At 40.0% G+C, this 20872-nt stretch overlaps 1 pseudogene; it reads right to left on the reverse strand.

Annotated features, from left to right (window-relative positions):
• Positions 1-860: 860 nt before the first annotated feature.
• The window catches only part of LOC150039253 (vomeronasal type-2 receptor 116-like), a 42426-nt pseudogene continuing 22414 nt past the window's right edge, over positions 861-20872 (reverse strand).

Consider the following 20872-nt stretch of genomic DNA (forward strand, 5'->3'; position numbering starts at 1 on the left):
CAATCTACAGACTTTAAATCAGATGTTTAAAATCATAGTCAGATATCCCCTATCTAAATAATCCTTAAGTTTCATTTGGCTATGGGAACTGTGTTTCAGGAAAGGGCATTATATATAGTAGTATCCAGAGAACTAGTCTGTTGTAAGAGATAAATCAATCTCAACAAAAATTATAACAGGATCAACCAATTAGAGTCAAAGTGGATACAAATACAGTCTAATTCATAGACATATATACAGGGACTAATGGACTTAAAAAACAGAAGAGGATAAAAGGACCAAAAATATAGGAAAAATATTTTGAAGTGAAATTACAAGAATGCTGTTCTCTAAGAGCAAATGAATATGCCTGTTGTGGGGAAACATGACATTAATTTTTCAGACTGTCTGAGATGTTGTCTCTGTGTCTCAGAGTTGCTGACTTTGCTATGGGCTCTTATCTCTCATTTTTAAATTCATGTTAAAATTCAATATGAAATTCCAGGGTTTGGCTAACTCTGCTAGCAATTGGCAATTGCACATCTGCATAGTGTATACTGGGAAATACATGTGTTGTGATGAATGTTAATTGATTGATGCTGAATGGTAATCAGTGTTTTTTTCAGTAATATTAATCCAATCATATTAATGAAATTATTAAAATCAAGAAGGTAAAATATTAACTTTCATAGGAACTGCTAAAAATAATAATGACTTAGAAATATTTGCTTAAGGCCAGGAGCATGGCCTAGTGGTAGAGTGCCCTGGATTCAATTACTTGATGCCACATACATAGAAAAAGCCCTGGGTTTGATTCCTTGACACCACATATGTAGAAAAAGCTGGAAGTGGGCTTGTGGATCAAACATTTAAGTTTCATCTTAAGACTGCTTATTTCTCCCAGTTGGTGTTTTGTCCCGGAAGCAAGGCAGAAAATTTCTATCTGACCTTAACAAGATGATATATCACTTGGGGGCAAAGATGCAGCCCAGTAGCCCTGCATTAGACATATTGAGAACACCTCGGTAGCAACCATTAACTTCCCCTTGGTACTGTTATAAAGAGGCAGAAAATTGAGCCAGAACACTAACTTGCTGAATGTCAGGAATTTGGCTTCATAGAAGGTGTCAGGGAGGTTCCTGGGCAGGAAAGCCACAATAAAACTGATCAGGGCCAGGAAGCCCAGGTATCCCAGGACAGAATAGAAAAGAGTGAGGGAGCCTATGTTACACAGGATGATGACGTGACCATGTTCAGAGTGTGCATCTATATCAATGAATGGAGGAGAGGTTCCCAGCCAAATTTCACAGAGAGTCATCTGGATCAGGGTGCAGATGGGAATGATGAAGTTAGGAGCTCCAGATGCTAGCAGCCGCCTCATCCTTCTCCCTGGAGAAGTGACCTTGAATGGCAGAACCACACTTACAGTTTGGGCCAAGACCGAGGAAACAGCTACAGTGAACAGAAGTCCAAATGTGACTTGCTGTAGAATGCAGGTGACTGTGTTGGGACGGCCAATAAAAAGCAAGGAACAGAGAAAACCGAAGATGAGGGAGATGAGCAGGATGTAGCTGAAAATCTGGTTATTAGCCTTGACAGCCTTGACAATGGGGGTATTCTGATATTTCAGAAAGACCCCATGAACAACCACTGGGAGTGTAGATAAACCAAGAGCCATGCAGGCCAAGACCATCCCAAGTGGTTCTCTAAAATCCAAGAAACTTTCAGCTCTGGGAAGGCATTGGTTTCTCTCAGTGTTGGCATGCTGATGATCTGGGCACTTCACACAGTGCTCCATATCTGGTGAAAAATTAAGCATTAGTCACTTCCCAGGATGTAAAAGGAAATAAGGATCTCTCTATATAGAGATAATTTCAAAATGTCATACTTACTGGCATGAAGTAAATATCACCAAGTACTACCAGATATGTGGTACATGTTATTTTTATGTCTTCATCATGTTCCCTCAGTCCTGCCCACATTCTCTTACTTTCATTCTGATTGAAACATTTTTTACTTGCAGTGACTATCACACACTCTTTGTTGTCATTTTCTCATTTCTTCACAATTGTTGTCAGTACCTATTCATGCTGCAATAATATTCCTGAATGTACAACTCAAATACCTCATTCAAAATCTTGGATAGTAAAGCTTGCACTTCCCTCTCTGTCTCTTTGAAATGCAAATGTAGTGACCTTTCCTTGAAGTTTTAGATTTGCCTCTCCTACGCCTCTGTTAGGTGGTGGAGAACAGAGAATAAAATCACGGTTTGAATTGGTAAAATTATGCTATGTACAAACTTGTTTCTTCTTATCCCAAAGCCAATTTACAGCATTTGCTCTGTTGCAAGAACAGTTCTGGATACAAGGAAATAAATGAAAGTATGTGTGTGTGTTTGTGTGTACACACATATATGGTGTGTGATCAGTCATGGGGCTTGTACCCTGGGCCTGGGCACTGTTCCTGATCTCTTCAGCTCAAAGCTATTGCTCTACTCCTTGAGTCACAGTGCCATTTCTGGTTTTCTGGATATTAATTGGAGATGAGAATCTCAAGAGTCTCAAGGACTTTGGTGCCTGGGCTGGCTTTGATCTGTCTTCCTCAGATCTCAGCCTCCTGAGTAGCTATGATTACAGGCATGAGCCACTGGTGTCCAGCCTTATTTTGTGTTTTAAATACAGTTTTGAAGATAACAGAGACCTTGTACTTATCAAAGCATTGCTTAAAATATGATAGCAGTTTAACTTGTATCACTGACAACTTGAACACACATGCATGCAGGAGAATAGAAAAATTAAACCTATTTGTAAATTCAGAGCCTATGATTTGTTTCATTCTTCAAGAAGCTTTATCATCTTCATTGCAAGTAGATTGCTAACTGGTGGAAGGAAAAATTTGATTTGATATACTAATACACAATATCTTCCATTGAACTCTATGCATTAGAGGAGTCTAGGAGAGAGTATAAATTTCTCCCTCAGTCATGAATTTTCCTGTATCATTAACAATATCATCTTCTGAGCAATGTGTGCAATCAACACAAAGGCAGCCTTTTCCTCCTGAAGGGATTTCCTGAATCCAGGACTACAACTTTGACTGCAGACAGAGTTAGGATGCTGATGGAAATATGCTATATCTGTAACTTTATAAAATTTTACCTAACATACCAAATCCATTGTTTTAAAGAAACTGGATGATTAAGCATCATATATTATGCATGGAATCCAGTCAGTAAATTGAATTCTTGGATCATAAGAATATCACATGGTCACAAAAGTCTTATGTGTTAGAGCCTTAGTCTCTAGCCCGGTGAACTACTTGTTAGTAGAAAGTAAATGATCGTTAAGTAATGCACCTTCTATCTGGTGAATATTAAAAGCCCTTCTATTAATTGCAATAAAATATAATAAAAATTAAAAAAGAAAGTAAATGTTATTGGTCAGCCCAGTGGAGCTCCCTTGAATTCATGCCATTATATGTTGTCTCCTACTCAGCTATGAAATTGTAAAGAGCAAGTAGGAATACTCATCTTTGAAGCTTTAAAAGATGCTCACGCCTCCCTTTTAAAGGATTTTGTGAACTCTATACTTGCTGTATTTTTTCTTACTTTTCTAATGTCCATGAAGTGAGAATCTTTTCACATAGCCCCTTTCAGTAATGTAATGATATAACGAAAGTTGTCTAAATAGTAAGGCAACTAACTATTGAATGAAACCACCACATAATGGAGCAAAAGAAAGCATTCATTCACATATGGGGATTCCTCAGGTACTTTGTCACAAAGTGATAAACATGCTAAAATATTTAATTTATATTTTATGAAAATATTGTAAATCAACATTAGGAACTACTAATTTATTTTTTTACTGTTGTGTTTATCCTGGGGCTTCAGTTGATGTCTGTGCACTTCGGCTTTTTAATTGTTTCTTTTGTGCTTAAGGTGAGCATTCTACCTCTTGATGCACAGCATAATATAAACTTTTTGGTGTTCATTTGAGATTTTTTCTGACAAGTACAGGTTTAAACTGACTTATTATCTTAACACTGAGGATGGAAGTCTCTTAAGTACATAGGATTATGGGAATGAGCTACGAGCACCCAAATTTTCTTATTTTTTGGTGGTTAAATGAAGATAAGAGTCTACCACATGTTCTTGCTTGGACTGATCTCAGCCACCTGAGTAGTATTATTTCAGGAGTAAATTGCTGTTATTCAACCAGATATACATTTCAAGGGAGAATTTTACTTAATTATGCACCATTGAAATAGTTATAATTAAATCAAACACACCTCTGTTGTTCCTATGGCCCACTGTACCACATCTTCAGATAAAGAAAACTGATGACCATGTAGAGGATCTGGAGAAAATTTTCCTAACTTCACTTTAAGTTCAAGACGTTCTGGAAAACTCCAAATATTTACACTGTTGTAATCTGTCTCTAACTTCTTTTTCTCATCCTAAATCACTTGATCTCCTGCAGGATTGTGAAACTGGATATTCTTCAGAAAATGGTACAGCTGAAAGGATCCAAGATTTTATGGTTAAGACAGAAAATGTGAACTAAGAAACACTCCTGAATGCCTTTAATTTTTATTTGGAATTCAAAAATAGCAGGGAACCATGATGATGTAAACCAGAAGAAAATCTATGGATGAGTAAACACAATCTTTCTGAATCCATAAGAGTAGAAGGCCTCTTTTCAAGAGAAACCAGTTCCACAGTCATGCATGAGACAATTCTCAGTTACCTAGTTACAGTTTGCCACAAGCACTAACTTTATGGGTGTCTCTAGTTTGTGCTTCCTACATTATTAATGCCAAAAGTAGAAGGAAACTGTGCTAGTTATGAAAACTTGGTTTAATTCTATTCAGCATATCATCCTTCACTATTACATAAGAAACTCACAGAGAAAAGGTGAATTTCTACTTTACAAAACATCAACTATGGTACGTCGAAGTTGTTCGTAAGTGAATGAATTTATAGAACATAGTATTAGTTTCCTCCTTGTTTCTGGACTGCTTTTCCGAAAAGCACATGAACATGTGTCTAGAGTGACTCAAAGACATTTGAACAAGTATAGTTTTTTTAGTTTTGGAAAGATACCTGAAATATTTAACTTCATATAGTAAGAAAAATATCTAAGAAGTGACATTCCTCATTATAGGTGCCACTGAACAGAAGGCTTTACCTGTGCAGGAGAAGGCCCTGTCCCTTTTATATTTCCCATTGTTTGCACTTCTGATTGATAAAGATGCATCTCATACATAGCTTGGGCCACAGCATACACAGCGTTGTATATATTGCAACTGTCTCCACACATAGTCATGCCAAAAATGTGCCAAGGTAGCCAGTCCAAGGAGACTTCTTGAGGACAGTTCTTTCATTTAACACAGTCAGATTCAGAATTTGAGCAATTAAAAGAGAGAAGTCATAGCCAAGCAAGGAAGAAGTCTTCTGGGTATTTGGAAGGATCAACTGCCATAACAAAATCTGTGAGATCCTGAAACATCTGGGTGATGGTGTGAAAAACTGAGAGAGGGCCGGGAGTTTGGCCTAGTGGTTAAAGTGCTTGCCTAGCATGCATGAAGACCCCGGTTCGATTCCTTGGTACCACATACATAGAACAAAGCCAGAAGTGGTGCTGAGGTTCAAGTGGTAGAGCTCTAGCCTTGAGAAAGTCCAAGGACATTGCTCAGGCCCTGAGCTCAAGCCCAGGACTGGCAAAAAAAACAACAACTGAGAGATACATGGACTGAACCTAGTATGAAATATCTCTTCTTCATGGTTAAATCCCACTGTGAGTTTATTATACACACTTTTCCTTTTATGAAATATTGCTCAACAAACCTCATGACATCTAGTAGGGATTCATTATCTCCATATATAATGATGACACTTGCTGAAGATTTATTAATCTGGACCTAAAGTGCCATGAATTTTAATGATAGGGCATAGGTTGGGATTGTTAGTTCAAATGCAGCACAAATGCTATTCTTGGCCATCTCTTCTTTCAGTTCAGGAAGAATCCACAAACCACTGTCATCTTGTGAGATTAACAGTCCCACCCAGTTCCAGCTAAAGTGAAGCAGTAAGGAGACCATGGCATTGGCTATCCATGTATCCTTTGATGCCATCTGATAGAGTGTAGGGAACTTTTTTGGTCACTTAGGGCATGATCAAAAGGCCCAAAGTTAAGCTAAAGGGAATGAAAACCGGATGTTCCTGAATGAGATTTTTTCACAGCCCCAATCAAACTGTATGCTGCATTTTAATAGTTGGTAGGTGAAAGGTAGGATTTTCTTTTAGTGTTTAATGATTTTATTAGTTTACAACACATCCCTTAATTACTGCAATGCTGTTTGACTTTATTTGTCAATATTTCCATCAACTTTTCCCATCTATACCAACTCTATTCACCCCTTGATGCTCATAATTTCATCTTCACCTATGCACACTGAATATTATTGTAAATTGCAACAACGTACTCCTAATTTTACTTCCCCTTTGAATATTCCCTTAACACCTACACCACTCAGACAAGATATAATTCATTTTGCTAGTGTTCATTTTTAGATATTTAGTTTATCAGAGAGGTTTTACTGTTGAATTCTTTATAAAAGCAAATGAACAGGGTGGTCAGTATTTATTTTATAATTCCTGTTCATATTTTAGACTTAACTTGCAGATATGAGAGGATACATGCCCCCTTTCTCTTTCTGAGGATAATTTACTTCATTCAACATAATATCATACATGCAGCTATGTCAGAGGCCTGGGGGTAATAGTACCAGGGCAGACTCAGGGCCTCATGCATTTCCTTGGCTTATTCTCTCAAGGCTAGCACTCTACAACTTGAACCACATTTTATTTTCTGCTTCTTGCTAGTGAACTGGTGTTAACTCTTCTATGTAATTAGGGTTAGAGTTGTGAATCACTAGTACCCAGCTCAACCTAACCTTCCACTTTAAAAATCTTTTAACATTTTCTGTTTTTTTAAAGAAAATGGTTGATAAGACTTAAAATTTCAAATAATCCATTTGTGTACTCCACATTTTTCCAAAATCTATGCTGAACAATGGGAGTATAATCCCATTACCTTGAAAGCCTACTCTTTCGTATAATAAAATTTGATAGAATCACGAATCCAGTCTCTTCATATCATTTGTTTCTTATATGTGAAATGGCACCAAATCTCACTCAATTCTTCCCACCCTTACCTGTGGAAAACTGTAGAGATCCAGAATTGTACCAATTTGGGCAGATGTTAATGCTGATGGCCCTGTAAGTACTGCTATAGTCATGCTGTCTCTCATACAAGAGTAGTTTGGAATGCTGTAATTACCAAAGAGGCTAATGAAGAGATTTTTAAAGGCATTCCAAGCTTCAATTTGAACATTACAGATATCAAACCCCAGAGTCAAGTTATGTAAAAGTTCAGGGTTTTTGTTGATCTCTTTGATAGCAAAAGCCAAGGCCAAAATGAACTGGTAGTTGTAAACCTGGGAAATGAGCATTGAAATTTGGGAGGCATACTTCAAAATGTACAACTTTGAGGGATTGAATGCTTGCTTCTCTTCAAATGAGTATATTATCATTACCATCGATTGGGGTGTAATAGGAATGTACTAAACTCGGGGCCTGGGCACTGTCCTTGGGCTTTCTCAAAGGCAGAAATCTACCACTTGAGCCAAAGCACAATTTTCTGTCTTTCTGTATGTATGTGGTACTGGGGAATCAAACCTGGGACTTTGTGCATGCTAGGGAAGCACACTAGCACTACGCCAAACTCCCAGCCAAATCTTCTGCTTTCTATAGGATTAGATAAGGACAGGCATGAAATTCACAAACTTAAGCTAAGAGAGACCATGTTCATTCTCCATTACTTCAGGCACCATAGCAAAAACCTTTCTCCATCAAATATGGATTACCATCAAATATGGATTATGCTTTCATGAGACCCCCCAAAACTCCATGGGCTTTATCTTGGAGTAGCTAGCTCCACTGTAAAAAAAATCTTATGTCTTGAATCACTCAATTTATGTTGTAATGATAGCAAGCATATAAAAACTCAAGAGAAGCAGTCTAAACTGGAGTTTGATACTAGAAATATGGCATGAAAATGCTATTCCCTTGTGGTAGTTGTTAGGAAGTAGACACTTTGGATATATTAATTAATTTGTTAATTGCATAATAAAAATATACGATTTATTTGAAAAATATCTTAAGGAAAGTACCTGCAGATTATTACTATGAAGGATCCTTTGGAGATAGAATGAGTTCACATTTTCATTGCTTATTTTCTGTTTTCATAAAGTTCTGCCCATAAATCCCATGAGAAGTATAAGTTTCTCATTTTAATGATGACTTTTAAAATACATTGATACATATTAACTTCTGGTCCTATTAGTCATTCATACACATTTATACCTGTATCTACCTCTGTATGAAACCAACCAGCCAGTTTTGATGTGATTGTTCCGGAACACAGAAGTAGATTCTGAAAAACATTGCTTCAGTTTCTAGTAGAAAATACATGAAGATAGAAGTAAATTTGTTCCAAAAGAACTGTGTGCATGTATATAAATGTCACAATGAACTCTCTTCAAAATATAATTCATACTAAATAATAAACAAAATAACAAATTTGAAAATCCAAAAGAACTACAGTTTTGATGATGGTATATAAAAACTGAAAACTGGAGATACCTCAAATAATTTCAGATCAATTATCTTCATGGAAGGAAATTTGTCTGTAGCCTTTTACTACAGAACTCATGCCACTGATTCAGTTTGTTTGTAATAGCATTACTTCATCTTCTACAGTGACAGCTGGTACGGAGGATATACAGGGAATCTGGAATAAAGTATAGAGGTTACAGCCCTGCAAATATAGCAAACCCCAAGTCCCCTCCTAACACCAGGTAGAAAATTACTCCACAGTAGATACAAGATAAAACAATGAAAGTAATCTACTTGTTGTGCATAGGGATGGAAGTTCATGGGATGGAACCCGGAGAACGTTCATGTGTGCACATGGAGTTGCCACAGCCATAGCTCATCCTGAAAACAAAACAGAACATGAAAAGGCAATGTTGAGTTACTTATGGCTTGTTCTCTTCATGGCTAGAAGCATCACTGTTACTGCCATCTGTTCCCAAAGTGTAGAAAGGGAAAAACCCAGAAATTATCACATCTCCATCCATGTGTGCTTGGTGTTTCATTGTAGAAAAGCAGCTAGTGTCAGCCAAGGACTTGATAGGGAGTGAAAGCTGGAGAATAATGAGTGTGAATATCAAAAAGCACATCTCTGAAGTATCTACACAGCTGAAATTCTGGCTAGAAGTTAGGCTCATAATGTCAGATATGTATATTAATATATTTTTATATATGCACATGTTCCTTTTTACTGACAGAGATGTACACTGTAGCGTACCTTTCATTGAAACCTATTGTGACTTCTTAGGAGGAACGGGCAAAACTCTTCCTGAAGCTCTGCATCTGCTGCCTTGGAACCAGGAGAAAAACATGAGTTGAAAAATATGATTGCAACCTCTCCTTCTTCAGCCCTAGTGCTATGGATTTCCACAAAGACTGCAGATAATGGTACCCAAGGGATGAAGTAATCTTTGGTCCAAAATCTGTGTCAAGAAACTATTTGCATGAAAGCAAATGGTGCAACTGGATTGCATCAGAGGATGTCATGTCAGATGCAGAGTGAAATGGTCAGAAAAAGTCTTAGCCAGTGACATGTCAACCAAATTTATTAGTTTCCCACACCCATATGATCAAGTCATACATCCAATTGCCCTAACAGCCAGAGAACATTGGTAGTTGGAATCAAGCAGGTTTCAATAAAAATTCCACATATAGAGCCTCCATGAATGCATCCATTTAGTATTTTGTTTTAGGAGGCAATGATAGCAATGAAATTAGTAATTTCATATCAATAAGTTAATGCCAAAGTTGTGTTGTGCACACACATTATTAATTTTCATTTTTAAACGGATAATGTTTACTAAACTTTACATATATATTTGAAGATATTTTCATGATGTATGTGTCTGAAAATATGAGTACATGGAACACTTATCCATCACAATATATTATGAACAACACTCTGTTTTCTTCTTGACAAAATAGAACCAAATTCCATGAAATTATGTCCATGGCCCTTGAGAACAGACCTACTTCAAGGCTATGAACACATTCTGTACTTTCTAATAAGATACCAATGGTCTATTATAATAGTACATTCATTTCATTTTATAGAATTTGTATCACTTAATTCTAAAATTCTTATCATATGTTGTCTGTACAGAGGGCTTATTAAGACATGTGTGTGTGTGTGCATGCAATGGGAACTCAGACTACAAAAGTAACATAGTTTCTTATAAAAAATACATACCAATTTTCTTAGCACATGCATTAACTTGCATTAATCATGTGTTGGTTTGCCATTTACCTTTATTTTGGCAGCATATATTCTTAGTCTTCTTGATAGAGATTGTCACTGGAGTGAGAAAAAAGTCAGTGTTGACAATAACAAGGTGATGGTAACAACCCAGATGCCTTACTGCAGATGAATGGATACAGAAAATGTGGTATATATATACACACCCACACAATGGAATTCTACATAGCCAACAGATAAGATAAAATAATGAATCTAGAGTTAATTCTGTTGAGTGAGAAAAGTCAAGACCAAAGTAACAAAAGGCACATGGCATCCTTAATATGTGGCTATTAGATCCAAATAGTGCAACAGCAAGGACTCAAATTTGCATATCCAATGATATGGACATGGTACGGGAAATACAATCACAGCTACATAGACATAAAAACATATGACTCTATAGACATAATATTTTATTACATTGATTAATATGTATCTATGATATATAAACTCTTAGCCTAATTTTGATTATGTTCTAAAAAACTAAGTGACTGTGATTATATATGGTGATTCCCTTCTTGAATACTTGTTTGTTGAACACGTCATTTGAAATATGATGTAAAAATCAATGTTAATAAATTCTTTTTAAAAAAAAGAAAAGCCGATTAGCCAGAGGAGGAAGATGGCGCCGAGACAATAGGGATGCTACCTAGCTTTCTCAGACAAAAAGAGAGAACCAGGGAGTCCCACGAGCCAACTATCTAAAGAAATCCACAACAACAAACTCAAAAAGCAACGGAGAAGGACTCAAACCGGAAAAGAAATCCAGATAAAGCTCACATCCAACTTTCTCAAAGAATTCGGAACGCGAGGACCCCTCCCCCACCTCTCGCCCAAAGCCGCAGAAAGCCGCACCCAACCAAGTCTCCAACAGCGGCTTGAGCTGGCACAGGCTCCACGCGGGGAAAGCGGGGGCGGGCACCGGCTCTAACCCACGAAAACCGGCAGCAGTGGAGGGCGCCAGGCTGGGAGCCCAACGGCTGCAGAAACCAGCACAGAACCGGGCCAGCGAACGGCGGAAGCAGCCGAACCCAGACGCGGAACCAAAACAGCAAGCGGCATAACCCAGACGCAAAACACAGGCGGAGGCGGAGACCCGAGGGGAGTGAACGACTCCCCACCACTGAGGAGCTCCCGCAGAGGGATGCAGAGGCATGAGTAATACAGCGCATCCCCAAACACATCGGGAAAGCAGAGCGGGTGCCAAGCAATAGAATTTAACTCAGACCCCAACACCCCGCCCGAGAAAGACTGGCTAGAGCAGAGGGGCAAGGAATTTAGAATCCTGTCCCTCCCCTCAACAGCCCCCTCCCTCAGGCCATTGACTGGAGATTGACAGGTGGGCTACCCATAAGTCCCAGCACCCCACCAAGAGAGGCGGGCTGCCCCAACTCCCACCCACCCAACAGGCTCAACCCCCAGCCCTCTGACTGGAGACTGACAAGCGGCGGACCCTAAGACTCAGCACCCCACCAGGGGAGGCAGAGCTGTCCCACCTCCCACCCGCCCACCAGGCTCCTCACCCAGGCCACTGGATCTGGAGAGAGGAGCACTTCGGGACCCTGCCTTACAACAGTGGGTAGGGGGTGTGGGTAAATAGGAGCCAGCATCTGCCCCCCTCAATTCTCGAGAAGGGCATCCTCCAGTTGGGAATCCTGAGCAAGACACCACCGAGGGCCCCCCCCCACAGTCACAGACTCTGACAAAGCAGTGGAAACACAGCAGGGATCTGAAGGGCCAACCAGCACCAAGCTCCCCTTCTGAGAATCAAAAAGGCGCCGCTCTGCCCTTTGAGACCACATCCCCAGCTGGGCCCTGCCCCTGGGAACAGAGGGGCCTCCTGCTGGTCCTACTGAGAGCTCCTGAAACTCTCAATCCCCACACCCTTGGCTTGGGGCCGCCCCTGGAAGCAGCACAGGAAAACGTCCGCCAACCACGCTCAGATGGAAGCTCGCAGATCCATCCCATGGTCCACTGTGAGGCCACTGGTTGGGCTAAGAGCTAGTCGTGCAGCAACACATAAGTTTTATTCTAATACTTTCCAAACATTGTACTCAAATACTCTACCTACTTACCCACTGACCTCTCTCCTTGTATTTCTCTATCCCTGGACCTCTGCTCCTCTTTCAACCCTTATACTGCATGGATCTACACTTGATGGCTGTTGAGCAACATTGTATATCTAGGTGTTTAATCATTCTCTAGGCTCAGAGGGACATAAAGACAATAGAGATTGGATTGAGAGGCTTATTGTTTTGGATATAAATCGCTTATCAGTAAATAATTAGACTAGTCGGTAACTGCACAAAAAGAAGGAGTGATAACACCAATCAAAACTTGTGAACATCTAGAGTCTGCCAGCTACAGAGGTCTAGGTTGGACATATCTGAAAAACTATAATTGTGTTTAGTATTATTCTTGCTCCCATTTTCAAATGGGCAGAACAAGAAACCCAAGAAAAATGTCAAATCAAGAAACAACACCTCCCACCTCCCCCACCCAATGTAAACAGCCAATGGAACAGTCACTGGCAAACCTAGAGGAGAGTCTTCCAAGTGCTGTACAAATGCAATTGATAAACATCATTAATGAAAAATGTGAAAATATAAAGAAAGAGATAAGGGAGGAAGCAATAGCTGAACAAGAGGAAACCCTAAACAAGATGATAAGTAAAAAAGAAGAAGCCATAAAGGAGGACATAATAAAGGCTGTTCAAAGAAAGATGGATGAATTCATAGAATCCACAAATAAAAAGGTGACCGAACTCCAGCAAATGTTCAAAGAAAATAAAGCTACTGAGCTAACCACTCAAATGGAAATCAAGGAGCTAAAGAAATCCATACATGATCTAAAAGAAGAGATGCGAGGCATCAAAAATGAGCAATTAGTAGCAAGGCACATGAAAAATAAAGTAGATAGCTTTGATAGCAGGTTAGACAATGCAGAGGAGAGAATCTCTGGGGCTGAAGATAATTTAGTTATTATAGAGAAAGAACAGAAAATGAGTCAATCCAAATCTAGGAAAAATGAGAGAGCGCTTCAGGAGGTCCAAGATACAATTAGGAAGCCTAATTTAAGGCTAATTGGTATTGAGGAAGGTCTGGAGAAAGAGGTCAATGGTATTGGAAATATACTTCAAGGAATCATCTCAGAGAATTTCCCAAATATCCAGAAGGGCAGACCCATCCAGATACAAGAAGCTTTTAGAACCCCAAACAGACCTGAGCAGAAAAGAACATCTCACCGCCACATCGTAATCTGAACTGGATCAGTAGAAACCAAAAAAAGGATCCTAAAGGCAGCCAGGGAAAAGGGTTCAGTAACCTATAAAGGAAAACCAATCAGAATAACCCTAGATTATTCAGCAGAGACCATGCAAGCAAGAAGTGACTGGAAGCATATATGTCATGCCCTTAAGTCAAATAACTACCAACCAAGAATCCTGTACCCAGCTAAGGTCTCATTCATAACTGAGGGAACAATAAAAACATTCCATTCCAGGGAAAAGCTGCAACAATATGTCGCAACAAAACCAACACTACAGAGAATTCTGAAAGATGTTCTATACATAGAAAACCAAAATAAATGCAATATAGGGAAAGAAATGGCACCTAAACAGCATACCACCTAAGGACCACAAGAACTGTCAAGACACAGGCCCAAATACAAGCTTTTAAAAATGGTAGGACCTAATAAATATCTCTCAATCCTAACTCTCAATATCAATGGACTCAACTCTCCAATTAAACAGCATAGGCTGTCTAGTTGGATCAAAAACAAGAGCCATCGTTCTGCTGTCTTCAAGAGACACATCTTACCCAAAAAGACAAGCGTCTTTTGAAAGTGAGAGGTTGGAATAAACTCTATCAAGCTAACGGCCCCCATAAACAGGCTGGAGTTGCCATACTCATATCAGATAAAATAGACTTCAAATCAAAATTAGTAAGAAAAGACAAAGAAGGTTACTACATCCTACTAAAGGGATCTTTCCTCCAGGAAGACATAACGATCCTAAATATTTACACACCCAATCCCGGAGCTCCAAACTTCATCAAGAAAACTTTACTTACACTGAAACCATACATAGATCGAAATACAGTGATTGTCGGTGACTTTAACACACCACTTTCACCTATGGACAGATCAACAAGGCAAAAACTCAACAGAGAAACCTTAGAACTGAACAACTACATAGAACAACTAGATCTAACAGACATCTGCAGAATATTCCACCCAGCAACGACACAATATACGTTTTTCTCAGCAGCACATGGAACATTTTCCAAAATAGATCACATCTTAGGCCATAAAACAAACCTGGACAGATTCAGAAACACAGAAATTATTCCATGGACACTCTCAGACCACAAAGGCATCAAACTGGAACTGAACACACATCTCCACCAACGAAAACCCTGTAAGTCATGGAGACTGAACAACACATTGTGGAATCACCAATGGGTCATCGAAGAGATCAGAACAGAAATCCAACAGTTTATGAAATTTAACAGTAAGGAGCACACAAACTACCAACTTCTTTGGGACACAGCAAAGGCAGTACTCAGAGGAATATTTATAGCGCTGAGTGCCTACAACAACAAGTTGGAAAAATTGCAAACCAACAAGTTAATGTCTCACCTTAAGTTCCTGGAAAAAGAGCAACAAACCAACCCTAATCTCAGTAGAAGAAAGCAAATAATTAAAATCAAAGCAGAATTAAATGATTTGGAATCCAAAAAAACTATAGAAAGAATCAACAAAACAAGCAGTTGGTTCTTTGAAAGAATTAACAAAATTGACAAGCCCTTAGCAAATCTTACCAAAAAAAAGAAGAGAGCATATCGAAATAAACAAAATCGCAGATGAAAATGGTAATATCACGACAGAAATTACCAAGATCCAGAATATCATGAGGGAATACTTCTGAAATCTTTATGCCAACAAATTTGAGAATCTAGATGAAATGGATGAATTCCTAGCCAATATTAACATACCCACACTGAACCAAGAAGAACTAAGCCAACTCAACAGGCCTATTTCACGCTCTGAAATAGAAATGGCAATTAGAGGACTTCCACCTAAGAAAAGCCCAGGGCCAGATGGCTTCACAGCTGAATTCTATAAGGTCTTCAAAGCAGAGCTCACACCAATACTCCTCAAGCTCTTCAACGAAATTGAAAATGAAGGTTCCTTACCAAACTCATTCTATGAAGCCAGTATAACCCTGATCCCCAAACCAGACAGAGATTCATCAAAGAAAGAGAACTGTAGACCTATATCTTTGATGAACATCGATGCAAAACTTCTCAACAAAATACTGGCCAACCGTCTACAACAACTCATCAAAAAATTATACACTATGATCAAACTGGATTCATCACAGGGAGGCAAAGCTGGTTCAACATACGCCAATCAATTAATATAATTCAACACATCAGCAGGAGCAAGGACAAAAATCACATGATTGTCTCAATAGACGCGGAAAAGGCATTTGACAAGATCCAACACCCCTTTATGTTAAAAGCTCTGGAGAAACTAGCAATCCATGGAACATTCCTCAATGTAATAAAGGCTGTGTATGAGAAACCTACTGCTAGTATTACACTTAATGGTGAAAATCTAAAGCCATTCCCTCTAAAATCAGGAACGAGACAAGGATGCCCACTCTCTCCACTCCTCTTTAACATAGTACTAGAATTCCTAGCCAGTGCAATAAGGCAAGAAGCAAGCATAAAGGGGATCCAAGTAGGGAAAGAGGAAATAAAACTATCCCTCTTTGCAGATGACATGATTCTGTATTTAAAGAATCCTATAGACTCTACTCCCAAGCTCCTTGAGCTGATTCAAAGCTTTGGAAGAGTAGCAGGCTATAAAATCAACCCTCAAAAATCAACTGCCTTCCTTTATGCCAACAGTGAGAGGAACGAGGCAATAATCAGGAAAGAAACTCCTTTCACAATAGCCTCAAAGAAAATAAAGTACCTAGGAATTAGCTTAACTAAGAATGTAAAGGACCTTTTTGATGAAAACTTTAAAACCCTAAAAAAGGAAATTAAAGCAGAACTAAGGAAATGGAAAAACCTCCCATGCTCCTGGATTGGAAGAATCAACATTGTGAAAATGACAATCTTGCCAAGAGCTATCTACAAATTCAATGCAATACCCATCAACATCCCAATGTCATTCTTTAAAGAAATAGAAGAGGCAATCCAAAATTTCATATGGAATAATAAAAGACCCCGTATAGCAAAAACACTTCTTAGCAGAAAGAACAAGGCTGGAGGAATTTCAATTCCAAACTTTAGACTCTATTACAGAGCTATAATTCTCAAAACAGCTTGGTACTGGCACAGGAACAGGCATGAAGACCAATGGAATAGAACTGAGGACCCAGATATTAAACCACAGACCTATGGACACCTAATCTTTGACAAGGGAGCCAAAAAAATAGAATGGAAGAAAGACAGCCTCTTTAACAAGTTGTGCTGGCAGAACTGGTTAAGCACCTTCAGAAAACTAAAGCTGGATCCTGCTTTGTCACCTTGTACTAGAATCAACTCCAAATGGATCAAACACCTGGAGGTAAAAGCTGACACACTGAAAAGTTTACAGGAAGGAATAGGAGATACACTAGGCCTCCTTGGCACAGGTCGAAACTTTCTTAATAAAGACCAAGAATCACAACAAATCAGAGAAAGGCTGGATAAGTGGGACTGCATTAAACTGCAGAGCTTTTGTATGGCAAAGGACATAGCTAGTAAACTAATCAGGAAGCCTACAGAGTGGGAGAAGATCTTCACCAACCAAACAACGGACAAAGGACTCATATCTAAAATATATCAACAACTCAAAAAATTGAATCACTCCAAAACGAACCTCCAAAGTAACAATCATCCCATTAAAAAATGGGCCAAAGACTTAAAGAGAGTCTGCTCTGAAGAAGAAACAAAAATGGCCTATAGACACATGAAGAAATGCTCAACATCTCTGGTCATTAAAGAAATGCAAATCAAAACAACTCTAAGATTCCACCTCACTCCAGCTAGAATGGCCAAGATCAGGAAAACGAATGACAACAGATGCTGGAGGGGATGTGGCCAGGAGGGATCACTACTACACTGTTGGTGGGAGTGCAAACTCGTCCAACCACTATGGAAAGCAGTGTGGCAGTGCCTCAAAAGGCTAAACATAGAACTCCCCTATGACCCAGCAATTCCACTACTTGGCATTTACCCAACCACCCAGAAACAAGGACATGCTAAACCCACTAGCACAACAATGTTCATTGCAGCACTATTCACCATAGCAAAGATATGGAACAAACCTAGATGTCCCTCAGTTGATGAGTGGATCAACAAGTTGTGGTATTTGTACACAATGGAATTCTATGCTGCTGTCAGAAAGAATGACATCGCCCCATTTGTTAGGAAATGGAAAGACTTAGAAAAAATCATATTAAGTGAAGTAAGCCAGACTCAAAGAAACTTAGGCTCAATGGTCTCCCTCATTCGTCATAATCAGTAGAAACCTTGGGCTCTACTAGCAGAGATTTCCAATAGAGCAAAATCTTGATACATAAGGACATATAATGTGAAGCTAATTGAAAGGACCTTCAGGATAGTGAAACAAAAGCCATATAATGAATGATTGTTGTCCTTAATGTACTATGTTGTCTCTCATCTCCTTTGCTGTCCCTTGGTTATCTCATATTGGTATAGTATCTCACTTTGTTATTTGATATATTGAACTTACTTGTATTTGGATATTTGAAATTTGATAGGGAAGGGGGGAAATCCAAGACGGGTGGGGGTGGGGGGTGGAAGGAATCGGGTACCAAGACATGTGAAAGGGTATCAATGTATGTGAATTAATGCACCTTCTATCTGGCAAATGTCATGTAACCCTTTTACTAATTACAATAAAAAAAAGAAAAGCCTCTCAAAGAACAGAGGAGGGAATGTGAAATCAATACAGGCTTTCCTGGAAGCAACTAGGCTTATGTAACAAGATCTTTTACAAATGCAGGCCATTTTGTTCAATAATTCCACTGCTGGGGACCTATCATCTTTAATAAGATATCAGATTGTTTACAAAAATTAGAATGTGAAAGCATTCATATCAGGAGTTCTGAAAACATGCTTCACAGTGAGGTGAATGTACTTATCATTAAACTGTATGCTTTAACAAAAGAAGTGAGACAGTAATGTTTGAAAGGATGTTTAGAAAAATGTGAGGTGAATATTTCTTAGTATGTCCCATTTGTGTGAAAATCTATGATGTACCCAGATTAGGAGAAGCATAAGAAAAAAATGTCATAGATGTTTATTAGAGAAACTAGTCAGAACTTATTTTATAAGTGGTGCTGCATGTTTGCTAACATGGGATAACAAACTCCTTCTCAAATTAATTCACTGTGATTCTGGAAGTATCTACAAACTGAGCTGGCAACTCTTGTCATCTTCTACCAAGTCTTGGAGATCATGATTGCTACATTCCATTAGGAAAAGGAAATGTAGTATATTATGTTTAAAAGTAAAATAAAGATTTTACAGGTTTAAAAAAATGTCAGTGTTGCTCAGGAAAATTGTGCCGAGACAATAGGGATGCTGCCTAGCTCTCTCCCACAAAAAGAGAGAACCAGGGAATCCCACAAGCCAACTACCTTAAGAAATCCACAACTACAAATTCAAGAAGCAACTGAGAAGGATTCAAACTGGAAAATAAATCCAGATAAAGCTTACATCCAACTTTCTCAAAGAATCCAAATGTGAGGACCCCTCCCCTACCCCTCGCTGCTGGCTCCAAGCCGGGAAAAGCAGTGGAGGAGGGCGCCGGGCCGGGCAGCCCCAACCACTGCAGGAACCAGCATAGAACCGGGCCAGCAAGTGGCAGAAGCCAGATGCAGGAACAAGTGCAAACCATAACAGCAAGCAACGGCAGAGATCCGAGGGAAGTGGATGATTCTCCAACACTGTGGAGTACCCACAGACAAAGGCAGAAGAGTGAGTAGCACAGCGGGTTGCCCAGGCAGTCCCCAAACCCATCAGGAAAGCAGAGCTGGTGGCGAGCTATAGAACTTAACTCAGACCCCTCCACTCCACCCGAGAAAGACTGGCAAGGCTAAGGGGGCAAGGAATTTAGAATCCTGTCCCTTCTCTCAACAGCCCCCTCCCGCAGGCCATTGACTGGAGACTGACAGGCAGGCGGCGCTAAGACCCAGCACCCCACCAAGAGAGACAGAGGTGTCCTTGCTCACCCACCCAACAGGTTCCTCTCCCAGTCCTTTGAACTGAGACTGACAGGCGGGTGGGCGCTAAAACCCAGCACCCCACCAGAGGGGGCAGAGGTGTCCCTCTCCCACCCATCCAACAGGTTCCTGTCTCAGGCCTTTGACCTGAGACTGACAGGTGGGCGGGTGCTAAGCCCCAGCACCCCACAAAAGGGGACAGAGGTGTCCCACCTCACACGCCTAACAGGTTCCTCTCCCAGGCCACTGGACATGAAGGATAGGGGGCGCTGAGACTCTACCATCCAACAGCTGGTGGGGTGTGCGGGAGTCTGGGGACCACTCAAATCTTGAGCCGGGCACCTTCCAACTGGGAATCCCCCAAAAGACAGCAATAAGAGGCCCCCAAAGTCACAGACTTGGCCAAAACGGCGGAAACACAGCAGGGAACTGAAGAGAAGACCAGTAGCCAAACTTGCCCTCTGAGAATCAGAAAGGCACGGCTCTGCCCTTGGAGCCCATGTCCTTAGCTGGACGCAACCCCTGGGAACAGAGTGGACACTAGCTGGCCCTACTGAGGGCCCCTGGAAACTCCCAAACTCCAGACCCTTGGCCCAGGGCCCACCCCAAACATCTGCCCAGCACACTTAGACTGAGGCGCACAGACCCATCCCACGGCCCACTGTGAAGCCACTGGTTGGGTTGAGAGCTAGTCATGCAGCAGCACACAACCTGTGAACAGGCTGAAAATCTGCAAGAACTGCAAACTATGACCTAGTCAGCAGAGGAATAAATTTGGCCAAGAACCACAGGTATACAGAGATATCCAGAACCACTGGTCCCCATCCAAGTAAAGAACGCTACCTACTGACCACAGAGCGAACTACAACAACAGTTCTCAATGCCTAGGAGAGCGCAAAGATGAATTACAACGTACATAAATAATCAAAGTTCCACACAAAGCCCAAAAGGTAACAAGAGCGAAGGGACAAGAGAGATGTCACCATCCCAAGAAATGACACCTGAAGAGACACGAAATATGACTCAAATTAAGGAGATGATTTTGGAAATGACTAACGATATTAAGGCTGAATTCCAAAAACAAAAGCAAGAAATTTCCAAGGAACTCTTCAAATTCAAAAGAGAAGTGAAAGAAAAGTTTAGTACCCTTTCAGCAGACATTATCAGCTCAGTGTCCACACTTCAAGCAAAA

Source organism: Megascapheus bottae, unplaced genomic scaffold, assembly GCF_031878675.1.
Source record: "Megascapheus bottae isolate mThoBot1 unplaced genomic scaffold, mThoBot2.hap1 HAP1_SCAFFOLD_51, whole genome shotgun sequence".
Taxonomy (NCBI): Eukaryota; Metazoa; Chordata; class Mammalia; order Rodentia; family Geomyidae; genus Megascapheus; species Megascapheus bottae.